Source organism: Arachis ipaensis, chromosome B5, assembly GCF_059453495.1.
Source record: "Arachis ipaensis isolate K30076 ecotype BB chromosome B5, ASM5945349v1, whole genome shotgun sequence".
Lineage (NCBI taxonomy): Eukaryota > Viridiplantae > Streptophyta > Magnoliopsida > Fabales > Fabaceae > Arachis > Arachis ipaensis.
Genome location: NC_142440.1, coordinates 126,285,829 through 126,298,296, shown reverse-complemented (window position 1 = coordinate 126,298,296; position 12,468 = coordinate 126,285,829).

Below are 12,468 nucleotides of genomic sequence, written 5' to 3'. Positions count from 1 at the left end.
CCATCCGCCGGTCTTGCCGGTCGAGCCTCTCAAGGATCTGTAGGAACATCTGATGGATAGATGGTGCTTGTGGTGTGGATGATGGTGCGGTGGAAGAGGGAGGAGTATCCAAAGATGGACCTGCATGCCGGCTCGCAGAGGAAACTGGCGGCCTGATGTACTTCCCGTTCGGGACATACTAGTCGGCTCTAGAGATCGTGACCTTCGTGTCTCCTGCCCGATAGGACACACCAGCTACAGAGACTAAAGCTGAAACCAAGGCGGGGAAGGGCAGGATACCCGTAATCTGTACATGTCCCATTGCTTGCCGGATGTGTCGGGGCAGGTTGAGAGGTTGCTCTGTCAGGATGCACCAGATGAGGACAGCCATGTCTGCTGTGAAAGTCGACTCGTGAGTGCTCGAAAAGACATAGTGGGACATAATCTGTGCCCACACGCGAGCCTCCAGGGTGAGTGACTGGGCTGAGATGCTCTTGGATTTTGAACGATGCTGCCCGTAGATTCAGGTGCTGCCAGGTTGGGCTATAACTCCAAGGACGCTATCCCAGTCGAGCTGATACATCTGACGCTTATGAGATGCCTCTTGATATGCATCCCATCCATCTGGACTAGGTGGAAGGTCCAGTGCTCTCTGTATGGCACTCTCGGAGACAGGGACTTGCTGCTGATGAACGTAGACAGCCTGCAGAGTAGGCAAATAGAAGTTGGAGTAGAATTGAACTACCCATGATAAGTTGGTCTCCTGCGGCAGTCTCCTCAAAAATCTCCATTATCTCCTATCTATTCGGGCCTCCAAAAAATCAACAAAGTGTGTTGAGACAATGAGTAGATGCTCATTGTTGTAGTTCCTCTCGGCTAGGATGGGGAATATCTGTTCGCAATAACGGTTAGCAAACTGTGTGGAGTCTCGTGCGGGAAAGGCTTTCTCTGTCACATCAACTTTAATGATCCTCTTCACCCGCTTTGTTAGTGGCTTTACGCTGGTAGATGGAAGCGCTTTAGCCGGAGCTCTCTTGGTTCCTCTCCTTGCTGGTGTATTGTCAATGGCTTTCTCTTTTCCTTTCTTGGTACCCATGCCTAAGGAAGAAAGAAAGAAGAAGAAGGTGAAATATATATAACCAGAATCAGAGGGCTAAAATTCCAAGTGATAATGAATGCCAAAGAAAAGATCATAGCTTAAATACATGGTAGCTACAACATGTAGGTAAGACACCAATTAAGAGCAAGAAGGCAATTCATAATTAAATAGATGCAAGAGGTAAAAACATGCAAGGAATAGGCATGAGAAGCATAACTCAAGCATCAATTAATAAATGTGCCAAATTAGAGAGTAATTGTATGATGACAATTGTGAATGATAATTCCAAATACATGTGGAGTCCAAGTGTGGTGAAAAAGGGGCATTCAAGTAAAGGAATAAAGGAAAATAGGATTCAAAATGCCATAAGAGCTTTTTTTTTCACAAACATTTGGTGTGCAAGTTGAAATAGGAATGAAAATAATATAATCCAAATGTATATGAGAGCCAAATTAAAATATCAATTGTCAAATCACTCCTCATAATATCCACAAGCTCTAGAATGATAAGGTAATACCCAAATAAAATTCCAATACCAACATAAGAATGCAAGAAAAATAAAAGAAAAAAGAAATCATAGATAATTATGCTAAATAAAAGAAATAAAGAAGAAAGGAAAATAAGTAAATGCAATAATGAAAGAGTAGAAGGGAGGAAGAAAAGAAACCTGATGAAGAAGGTGAAGAAGAGAAGAAGAAAGTAATAGATATGAAGAAAGAATAAGGAAAAAAGGAGGAAGAAGGAAGAAAAAATAATTAGGATTGAAAAAGAATTAGGATTGGGGGGGAATAATTTGAAATCAGGCACTGAGGTGGTTTAATTGTGTGTCGCATGCGACGCGTACGCGTGTGTCGCGCTAATTTCAAATGACGCGTATGCATCTGGGACGCGTACACATGACATTGGTTGTGCGAATGGCGCGAAGGCAGCCCCACGCATGCACAACTCTCTGTTCGATACGCACGAGAGCCAAAATTGCATATGACACATGCGCGTCAGGGACGCACACGCGTGGATGGCCATGATGGGAAAACGACGCGCACGCATCAGGGACGCGTACGCGTGATGGGGCTTGTGCTCCCAGCACGGTTCCAGCCCCACACCAACATAATTCTCTGGCCACACACCATTTACGCCGATTTTGCATGGTCACACGTGCACGTCAGGGACGCATACGCGTGATGGGCTGAAATCGCAAGTGACGTGTACGCGTGAGGGACGCGTACGCGTGGACTTGCTTGTGCACAAAGTACGTGTTCAGCACCACTCCTGTCCAACTTTCTGTTCAATTCCTTTATCTCACGCACACACATATGACGCGTACGCGTCAGTGACACTTGTGCGTCATGTGCTTCTTTTTTTTATTTATGCAGAATGCAGATGAGTATGCATAAATTATGAATGAACACTATGAAAAACAAAAGAAAATAAAACGAGGAATGAAAAGGGACGGTCATACCATGGTGGGTTGTCTCCCACCTAGCACTTTGCTTTTACGTCCTTAAGTTGGACGGTTCATAAGCTCATTCTGCTTCTGTTGGTGGATCCTCCAAGAGGAAGACCTCCAGCTCTTTATTGTCCTTCATCTTCTCACCATGATATAACTTTAAGCGATGTCCATTGACCTTGATGAATTTGGAACTTGATGGATGACTCAAGTGAAAGACTCCGTATGGCTCTGCCTTTTCTACCCTGTAAAGGCCTTCCCATCTTGAACGCAGCTTGCCTGGCATGAGTCTCAACCTTGAGTTGTAAAGGAGAACTAGCTCCCCAGGTCTGAAATGTCTTCTTTTGATACGCTTATCATGCACATCCTTCACCTTCTCTTTATATAGTCTGGAGTTGTCATATGCTTCAAGTCGAAGGTTCTCCAGTTCTGCCAATTGCAGCTTCCTTTCAGCACCAGCCTTCTCAAATCCCATGTTGCATTCCCTTACTGCCTAGAAAGCCTTGTATTCCACCTCCACCGGGAGGTGACAAGCCTTTTCGTAGACTAGGCGGAAGGGACTCATCCCGATGGGTGTCTTGTACGCTGTTCGATAAGCCCAAAGCACATCTACAAGCCTGGTGCTCCAGTTCTTCCTATAAGGCTTGACTATCTTCTCCAGTATACGCTTAATCTCTCTGTTAGACACCTCGGCTTGCCCTTTGGTCTGGGGATGCTAAGCTATTGCTACCTTATGAACGATCCCATGCTTCCTCAGTAGACCTGCTAATCTCCTGTTACAAAAGTGAGTGCCTTGATCACTCACGATTGCTCGTGGTGATCCAAAGTGACAGATAATATGATTTCTAACAAAGGAGACAACAACATTAGCATCATCAGTACGAGTAGGAATTGCTTCCACCCATTTAGAAACATAATCTACAGCAAACAGTATATATAAGAAACCATTGGAGTTTGGGAATGGACCCATGATGTCAATGCCCAAACATAAAAAATTTCACAGAAAAGCATAAGCTGTTGGGGCATCTCATCCCTCTTGGATATATTACCAAACCTTTGGCATGGGAAACAAGATTTACAGAAGGCAGTAGCATCCTTAAAAAGAGTGCGCTGCCAGAATCCACAGTCTAAAATTTTTCTAGCTGTTCTTTTAGGGCCAAAACGTCCACCACTCTCAGAAGAGTGGCAGGCCTCTAAAATGGACTGGAATTCTGATTGAGGCACACACCTTCTAATTACCTGGTCAGCACCATACCTCCATAAATATGGGTCATCCCATATATAATATTTGGACTCGCTTTTCAGCTTGTCCTTTTGATGCTTAGTGAAATTGGGAGGGAAGGTGTGACTGACTAGGTAATTAGCCACAGGTGCATACCAAAGAACTACTTCAGATATTGCGTGCAAACTATCAAATGGAAAAGCATCATTGATAGAAGTGGAGTCATCCTTAATGTGCTCTAGGCGACTCAAGTGGTCTGTAACTAAATTCTGGAACCACTCCTATCCTTAATTTCCAAATCAAATTCTTGCAGCAACAATATCTAATGTATTAACCTTGTTTTGGACTCTTTTTTAGCTAATAAATATTTTAGAGTTGTATGGTCTGAGTACACTACCACCTTAGTGCCAAGTAAATAGGCTTGGAATTTATCCAGAGCAAAAACAATATCCAGAAGCTCTTTTTCAGTGGTAGTGTAATTAGACTGAGCAGCATCTAATGTCTTAGAAGCATAAGCTATTACAAAAGGATCCTTACCTTCGCGTTGGGCCAGTGCTGCTCCCACTGCATGGTTGGAGGCATCACACATAATCTCAAAAGGCTGGCTCCAGTCTGGTCCTCTTATAATCGGAGCTTGAGTTAAGGCGATCTTCAGCTTATCAAATGCATTCATGCAGTCCTCACTCAGCTCGAACTCAACATCCTTCTGCAGCAGTCTGGATAAAAGCAATGCTACCTTACTGAAATTCTTGATAAATCTCCGGTAGAAACCTGCATGACCAAGGAACGAACGGACTTCCGTTACAGAGGAGGGGTAAGGTAAACTAGAAATGATATCCACCTTTGCTGGATCTACAGAAATACCAGTATTAGAAACAACGTGACCTAGAATAATACCTTGTTTTACCAGAAAGTGACATTTTTCAAAATTTAGTACAAGGTTTGAACTAACACACCTATCTAATACTCTAGCTAAACTATCCAAGCAAAGGCTAAATGAATCACCATACACATTAAAGTCATCCATGAAAACTTCCATACAGTTCTCAATAAGATCTGAGAAAACATTCATCATGCACCTTTGGAAAGTAGCCGGTGCATTACATAAGCCAAAAGGCATCCTTTTGTATGCATACGTTCCAAAGGGACATGTAAAAGTAGTCTTTTCCTGATCTTCAGGAGCTATATGAATTTGAAAATATCCTGTGTAACTATCTAAAAAGCAGTAGTGTGATTTACCTGACAAACGATCAAGCATCTGATCAATGAATGGCAGCGGGTAGTGATCCTTGCGAGTAGCCTGATTGAGGCGCCTATAATCAATGCACACCTTCCAGGAGTTCTGTACTCTAGTTGTCAGGAGCTCCTCATGCTCATTCTTCACTGTTGTGACTCCAGACTTCTTGGGCACCACTTGTACTGGGCTGACCCATTCACTATCTGAGATGGGGTAGATGATATCAGCTTCAAGCAGTCTGGTCACTTCCTTCTTGACAACTTCTAAGATGGTGGGGTTCAGTCTCCTTTGAGGTTGACGAACAGGCCTTGCTCCTTCTTCTAAAAATATTCTGTGCTCACAAACTTGAGGGCTGATGCCTACTATATCTGCCAAAATCCACCCAATTGCTTTCTTGTGTCTTCTCAGTACACTAAGCAGCTGCTCCTCCTGTTGGGAAGTGAGTTCTCTTACAATGATAACTGGGAGCTTTTGATGATCCTCAAGGTAAGCATACTTGAGGTGGGGTGGAAGGGGCTTCAACTCCATTTTCTGCTCATGGCTAAGCACTTGATCATCCGGAGCTAGTGATGGTGGCAATGTGTCTTCATCTTGTTCAGGGGGCTTCCCTACACTTGTACCTTGCTCCATGTGCCTCTCTTCTACTTTCTCCTGGTGAATTGCAGCTAAAGTCTCATCAATGATGTTGCACTGGAAGATGGAATGATCTTCCGGAGGGTGCTTCATGGCTTCATCCAGGTTGAAGCTCACTGCTCTACCATCTATCTCAAAAGAGTAAGTTCCTGAAAATGCATCCAAGTTGAACTTCGAAGTCTTCAAAAATGGCCTGCCAAGCAGAATGGATGATGGTCTTCCTGATTCATTAGGGGACATCTCCAAAATATAAAAGTCGATAGGAAATGTGAGCCCCTTAATGCTCACCAGCATGTCCTTAGCAATTCCAACCACATAGATAATGCTTTTATCTGCCAAAAAAAAATGTGCTGCCGACCTTTTTAAGGGAGGGAGCCTCAAAGCATCATATACAGATAATGGCATTATACTAACACACGCGCCTAAATCACACATGCAGTCAGAAAATTTTACACCTTCTATAGTAATAGTAACCATGCATGGACCTGGGTCACTACATTTTTCAGGTATATCACCCATTAAAGCAGATATAGAGCGCATATTTAGGTACCTAGTGAATGGCATCAAAAAGGGGAATTGTTACCTCAACCTTTTCGAAGATCTCCACCATCTTGGGGTCTAGCTCCATCTACTTTCTGGATTTCCTAGCCAGGTGTGGAAATGGAATGGGAATGGCTTCTCTGGTAACTTCATCTTCTTTTGGTGCTCCATTCCCTGGTTGAGCTGCTTCATCTTCAACCATGTCATGTACTTCATCCTCTTCTTCAACATCCTCCACCTCAACAATGTCTTCAACTGGGGTGTTGTCCTTTGAGCTTGGCTCCTCATGACCCCTGATAAACCCATATTTTATGACATATTTTGTGCTTAGTTTGAGTGATTTATTCAATCCTTCACCCACTTATTCATATTAATTGCATGGTTTTACTTTCCCTTCCTTATTATATGATGTATGTGAAAAACATGTTTTCTATGCTTTAAAATTAATTATTTTAATTACCTTTATTTCCATTCGATGCCGTGATTAGTGTGTTGAGTAGTTTCAGATCTTCTAAGGCAGGAATGACTCAAAGGATGGAAAGGAAACATACAAAAATGGAAGGAAAGCATAAAACGGAGTTTTTGAAGAAACTGGCATCCACGCGATCGCATGGGCGACGCGGCAGCATGCCAAGCGCGAAGAAGCAGCGACGCGACCCCATGACTGACGCGATTGCGTGACAAGGAAAACTCCAAATGACGCGACTGCGTGACCCACGTGGACGCGTGACAGAGGCCACGCACCAGAAATTGCAGAAAATGCTCCTAGCGAATTTTGAAGCCCTTTTTGGCCCAAAAATAAGTCCAAAAGGCATAGACCAGAGGTTATGAAGTGGGGAATGCATCCATTCAGAGAGACCACTTTTAGTTAGTTTTCATGATTTAGATTTAGTTTAGAGAGAGGTTCTCTCCTCTCTCTTCTCTCTTAGGATTAGGATTTAGGATTTCTCTTAGTTTTAGGAGTGACTCTCGATCCCAGGTTCAATGTTCTTTTACTTTATATTTATCTTTTACATTCAGATACTTTAATGCTTATATTAGTTATGTTGCCTATTTGGCTTATGCTACATTCATGTTACAGATTACTCTTGTGAATTAATGTTATTTGAGGTATTTCAGTTTAATATTGCTTTCTCTTATTTACATTATTATTATTCCCATCTGAAGACATTTTTATTCCAGTAGATTTACTTTCCTCCCTTTTGGTTTTGGTTAAGAAATCAATAATTCAGGAGTTATCAAACTCAAACATGAATGGTAATTGTTATCTTTGTTAATTGAATTAAACTTCAATAAATCCAATCTTTCCTTAGGAAATAAATAGGATTCGAAGATCAACCAATTAATCCCTTGACCTTCCTTTATCTTAGTAAAGGTTAACAAAGTGGAATTAAGATTCAATTCTCATCATCATTGATAAGGGTAACTAGGATAGGACCTCTAATTTCTCATACCTTGCCAAAAGTATTTACAGTCATTTATTTATTTTACTTGCCATTTAAATTACTTGTTCTTCATTTACTTTAGTTGCTAATTAAACCATTCGCTCCTCATTTTCAAAACCCCAATTTACAATCTCCATAACCAATAATAAGAACATACTTCCCTGCAGTTCCTTGAGAAGATGACCCGAGGTTTGAATACTTCGGTTATCAATTTATTTAGGGGTTTGTTACTTGTGACAACCAAAACGTTTGTACGAAGGGATTTCTGTTGGTTTAGAGACTATATCTACAACGCGACTGTTTTTATGAAATTCTTTACTGGCAAAAATCCTAACGTCAAAATGGCGCCGTACCGGGGAACTGCAATCGTGTGCCTTATTATTGGTTATTGTAAATATTTTTCTTTTACTTGTTTATTTGTTTTTATTTTTCCCTCTTTATTTCTTTTAGCTACTATGAATTCCCACCCCTTTCGCTTTGAGTTTGGTTCTAATGTTATTGAAAGGAATGGAAGTTATAACAGGAACATGCATCAAGGTCAGAGTAATCAAAGATGGATGGAGCCAAGAGGCTCTGATCAACCCTTTAGGCAACAACACCCTCCAAGATATCATGGACAAAGACCATTCTACAATGCATACCAAGCAAATAGACATGGTGGACAACCTTGTAATTACCAACAAGCCCCACCCTGTGCTTATAGACCATCCTCTCAACATAACTTCGAACCACCACACTCACAAGCTCCTTTTCACCATTCACCACCGTATGATTCTCATTTACCCCAGTTCCAATCCAATCACTCCCAAACACCACCACTTCCCCCTGTACCATATCCAAATCTATCACCCTGAGAATCAGAGGTTCGCCTCAAGGAAACAGTAAATCGACTTCAAACAACCCTTCATCAACTAGAGCAAGTAGTAAGTCAATTATCTTCTAGACGTTCGAACATTCAAGGACATTCCACAGCCCCATGTGGACAATCTAACAAAGAGCGTAGCATGAAGGAGATACTAGAAACTCCAGTAGACAAGACAGAGCATGGTTTCATATTGGAACAAGTAGAGGAAGTTGTCATCATTGAAGAAGAAGAGTTGGTTGAAGACTTAGGAGACGCTGAACCTCCATGGGAATCCAAGGTTGTGGAGCATTCTGTCCAGGATGTTACAATTGATGCTAAAGAGGATTGTGCGCAATCCCCAGAGCAAGTCTTTCATGAAGAACTAGACAGAATGACCCAAGAAGCAAATTTCCTTGATGATGATAGTCACAAGTCAAGTTCTCCTAGTAATGAACTTGCATCCGCAAGTAAATTCTCTGAGATCGAAGAATCTTCCCCAAGTGAATACGAAGATGATACGGAGGTAGATTTCTCTCAACCTCCAGTCTATGACTTAAGTGATGAGGAAGACATAGATGGCTTTGATCAGGACATGGATACGTTTGAAGAATCTTGCAAGGAAGTGAAGAATTTCACAGAAGAACACAAGGGAGGAGAACTCACAGAACCACTGGAACCACCTATCCCAAGGCCATTATCACCCAATACAAGCTTCAAGTGGGTACAATCCTTAACCTTTAACTGTATTTTTCCACTTGAATATGATTTGCTTGAAACAGATGGCCAGCTTAGAGCTCTCTGCGGCTTTAAGAGTAAGCGGGAAATGGCTCGTACTCAGATCTGGTGCACAAGGTTCAATAAGGTTTTACGCTTCAACTTAAAGTGCACGGATTGGCATCATGATCAATCGGATGGATCTCGAAAAACACTTGGTTATCCTGGTGAGAATCTAATTTCTAAACCGCCCAGATGGAAAAGTATAGATCAAGACGAAGGCGGATTCAAAAGCAAAGTTTGGGATCCTGGAATCTGTGCTGACATTCATCACCCCGGGAGCCTGACAATCTGTTTGAAGCTGCTCAGAAGCTTCACATGCCTAGTTTGGGAACTCGGAGGCTATTGGCATTCCAAGCATTGGTGGAGATTTTTGGATGAATTTAAGCATAAGCCACCATAACAGAAGCTCATCCAATGTCCAACTTAAGGACTTTAACTAAAAGTGTTAGGTGGGAGACAACCCACCATGGTATGATCGTTCCTTTTTCAATATTTTTTATTTAGTTTTATTTGTTTTCAAGTTTTATTTTATTTTATTGTATTGAACCTGGAGTTTTGTATCGCATTCATATTTGCATTCTGCATATTGCATAAAAAAAGGGGTGTGCGACGCGACCGCATCCCTCATGCGATCGCGTCAAGTTGCGAAAAACACTTCCCACACGACCGCGTCATTCACGCGGCCGCGTGACCTGGAGATCGGCGTAAAAATCCAACGTCCAGAAAGTTAGGCTGGAATCATGTGGCCATTGTGCGTTTCGCATAAATGACCCACGCGATCGCGTCCCTCGCGCGATCGCGTCGCATAGGATTACACAACACCCCAAAAGGAGACAGAGAGTTGCGCTGAAACGACGCTGGATTCGTGCGTTTAGCACAAATTCCAGCGACGCGATCGCATGCCCCAGGCGATCGCGTCATTTACTCTTTTTGCCCTCCACGCGATCGCGTCACCCACGTGATCGCGTCAACCACCTTTTCGCCCCAACCACGCGACCGCGTGCCCCACGCGATCGCGTGGATTCAAATTATAACCCCCCAGTCACGCGAACCCTATCAGTCGCGCCCCCCCTCCCCAAACCATTCCACTTCCTCTCTTCTTCTCCAACCCCCAACCACCACCCAGCCACCATCATCGCCACCACCAGACGCCGCCGACCACCCAGAGCCCGCCGCCACCCACCCCCCATCCTCTTCCCCCCTCCTTTCTTCTTCTTCCTTCTTCTTCCCCCCCCCTCTCCGCCACTGCCTCTCCGCGACCACCACCCCCACGCCGCCGTCACCACTGCCCAGCGCCACCCACCATTTTCCCCTTCCTTCCCATATTACCCCCTACCCCATTACACCCCCTTTCCCTCCCTTCCTCCGCACAGTAGCCACCGCCGCCGCGCCACCCTCTTCCGCCGTGCCGAACGCCACTGCCGTCATCCCCAGCCACCTCTCTGCCCCACTCTCTCTCTTACGCCTACCAGGTTCCGACGAACGCCACCCTTCTATCCTTCGTAGTTCATTCATATTTTTCTGTTTATGTCCGTCATTAGGCTAGTTAGATATGCATGTTGTAGTGGATTTTAGGTTGTTAGGTAGCCTAGGATGTGGTTAGTGGATTTAGGTCTGTTTAATTGCGATGTTCGTGTTTCTTGTTTTATTCTGCTGTTGTTGTGATGATTGTAATGTTCATATGCTGTACTTCCTTGTTTCCTGCTGCTCTGTACACTGAATTTTCATGTTTATATTCCTTATATGTAATTGCAGCTTTAATTTTGATTCCTATGAACTATTCTGTTGTTGTTTATTTTCTGGGACAATCCAATTTTAGCCAGAATGCTGCCCAAATTTCTGTAAAATATTTCCATTCATGTCTTGATTTTGGCATTTTCAACTGTGCTTTCCTTAGATCTAACCAAAACAATTCATGAATGCCAGGGCAAGCTTTCTTATTCTCTTTGATTTCCTGGTTCATAATTTGCATTTTTGATGTTTGATTCCAATTTTTGCTATTTCTATATCTATTTGAATCATCATCAACCTGTTTTCCTTATTTGGATATGAGTTACTTATAGCTTCTAACTGTGAATACTTGTTACTTGGAATATTTCCTTTTTGCCACTTACATTAACCCACTTTTTACTAACTCACTAATTCTAACTTCTTAAACTCTTTTTCAATTCTAACCAACCTAACCTTTCAAAACTTCTCTTCTGATTTTCTTTCACTTTCTTTTAACATTCTAACCAGGGCATGATGTCAATTTTTCTATTTAACATGATTTCTAATACATTTTGGATTGTTAATTTTACTTCTCGAACTTTTAACTCCTATTCAATCCTTAATGCACATTTACTTAGCTCATATTCATTACTCTCCTGCTCCTTTGCCATTATGTGCTTCTTTTGTTAATTACCTCCTTGTTTTCCTGTTTTTATTATATCCTTGTATTCTATTTTTCAGAATGTCGGACTCCCACAGAAAAGGGAAAAGAAAGGCAACAACTGGCAAACAGAAAAGAGGAGAAGCCTCTATGTCTATCATAGATCTCATGCATGATGCCTCCTTGCGGGAGAAAAACTTTACCCCACAGGAGAAGGCCGACCAGCTTATCCCTGCCACTGATCCAGTAAAGTTTGCAAACCGATACTGTGAGCTGAGGTATCCGGTGTTTGCAGCCTCCAGGAACCTATACCTGGAGAGAACTTTGAAGATCCCAGAAGAACTCCAGCAATACACCTCTGAGCAAATCAAACAAAGAGGATGGTTCTTCCTGGAAAGACCCCTGACTGAGGTCAATGCATCTTGGGTAAGGGAATTCTTCTGCAATTACTTCAAAACTTCCCTAGATACAGTGAACCTTAGAGGAAAGCAGATTCTGGTTACTGAAGAGGCAATTGAAGATGTTTTGAAGCTTCTGCCTAAAACTGATCAGCTGGATGGTTATCAGAAAGCTGAGGAAGATATGCGCTTTATGCGATTTGATTGGGATGCAGTCAAGGCCCGGATAGCCCTTGACCCGACCGTTCCTTGGATTATGGGTCAGAACACTACCATGCCAAAGGGAATCAAGCGAATTTACCTGAATGATGAGGCTCGGCTATGGCATCAGATACTTAGCAACTTCATTATGCCGAGTACTCACGAGACTGAGATACCAGCCGCCATGATCACCCTCCTTTGGTGTGTGATGGAGGGTAAGGACCTGTACCTGTCACGCTTTATCCGGTACTATATGGCCAGGGTCCACGTCCGAG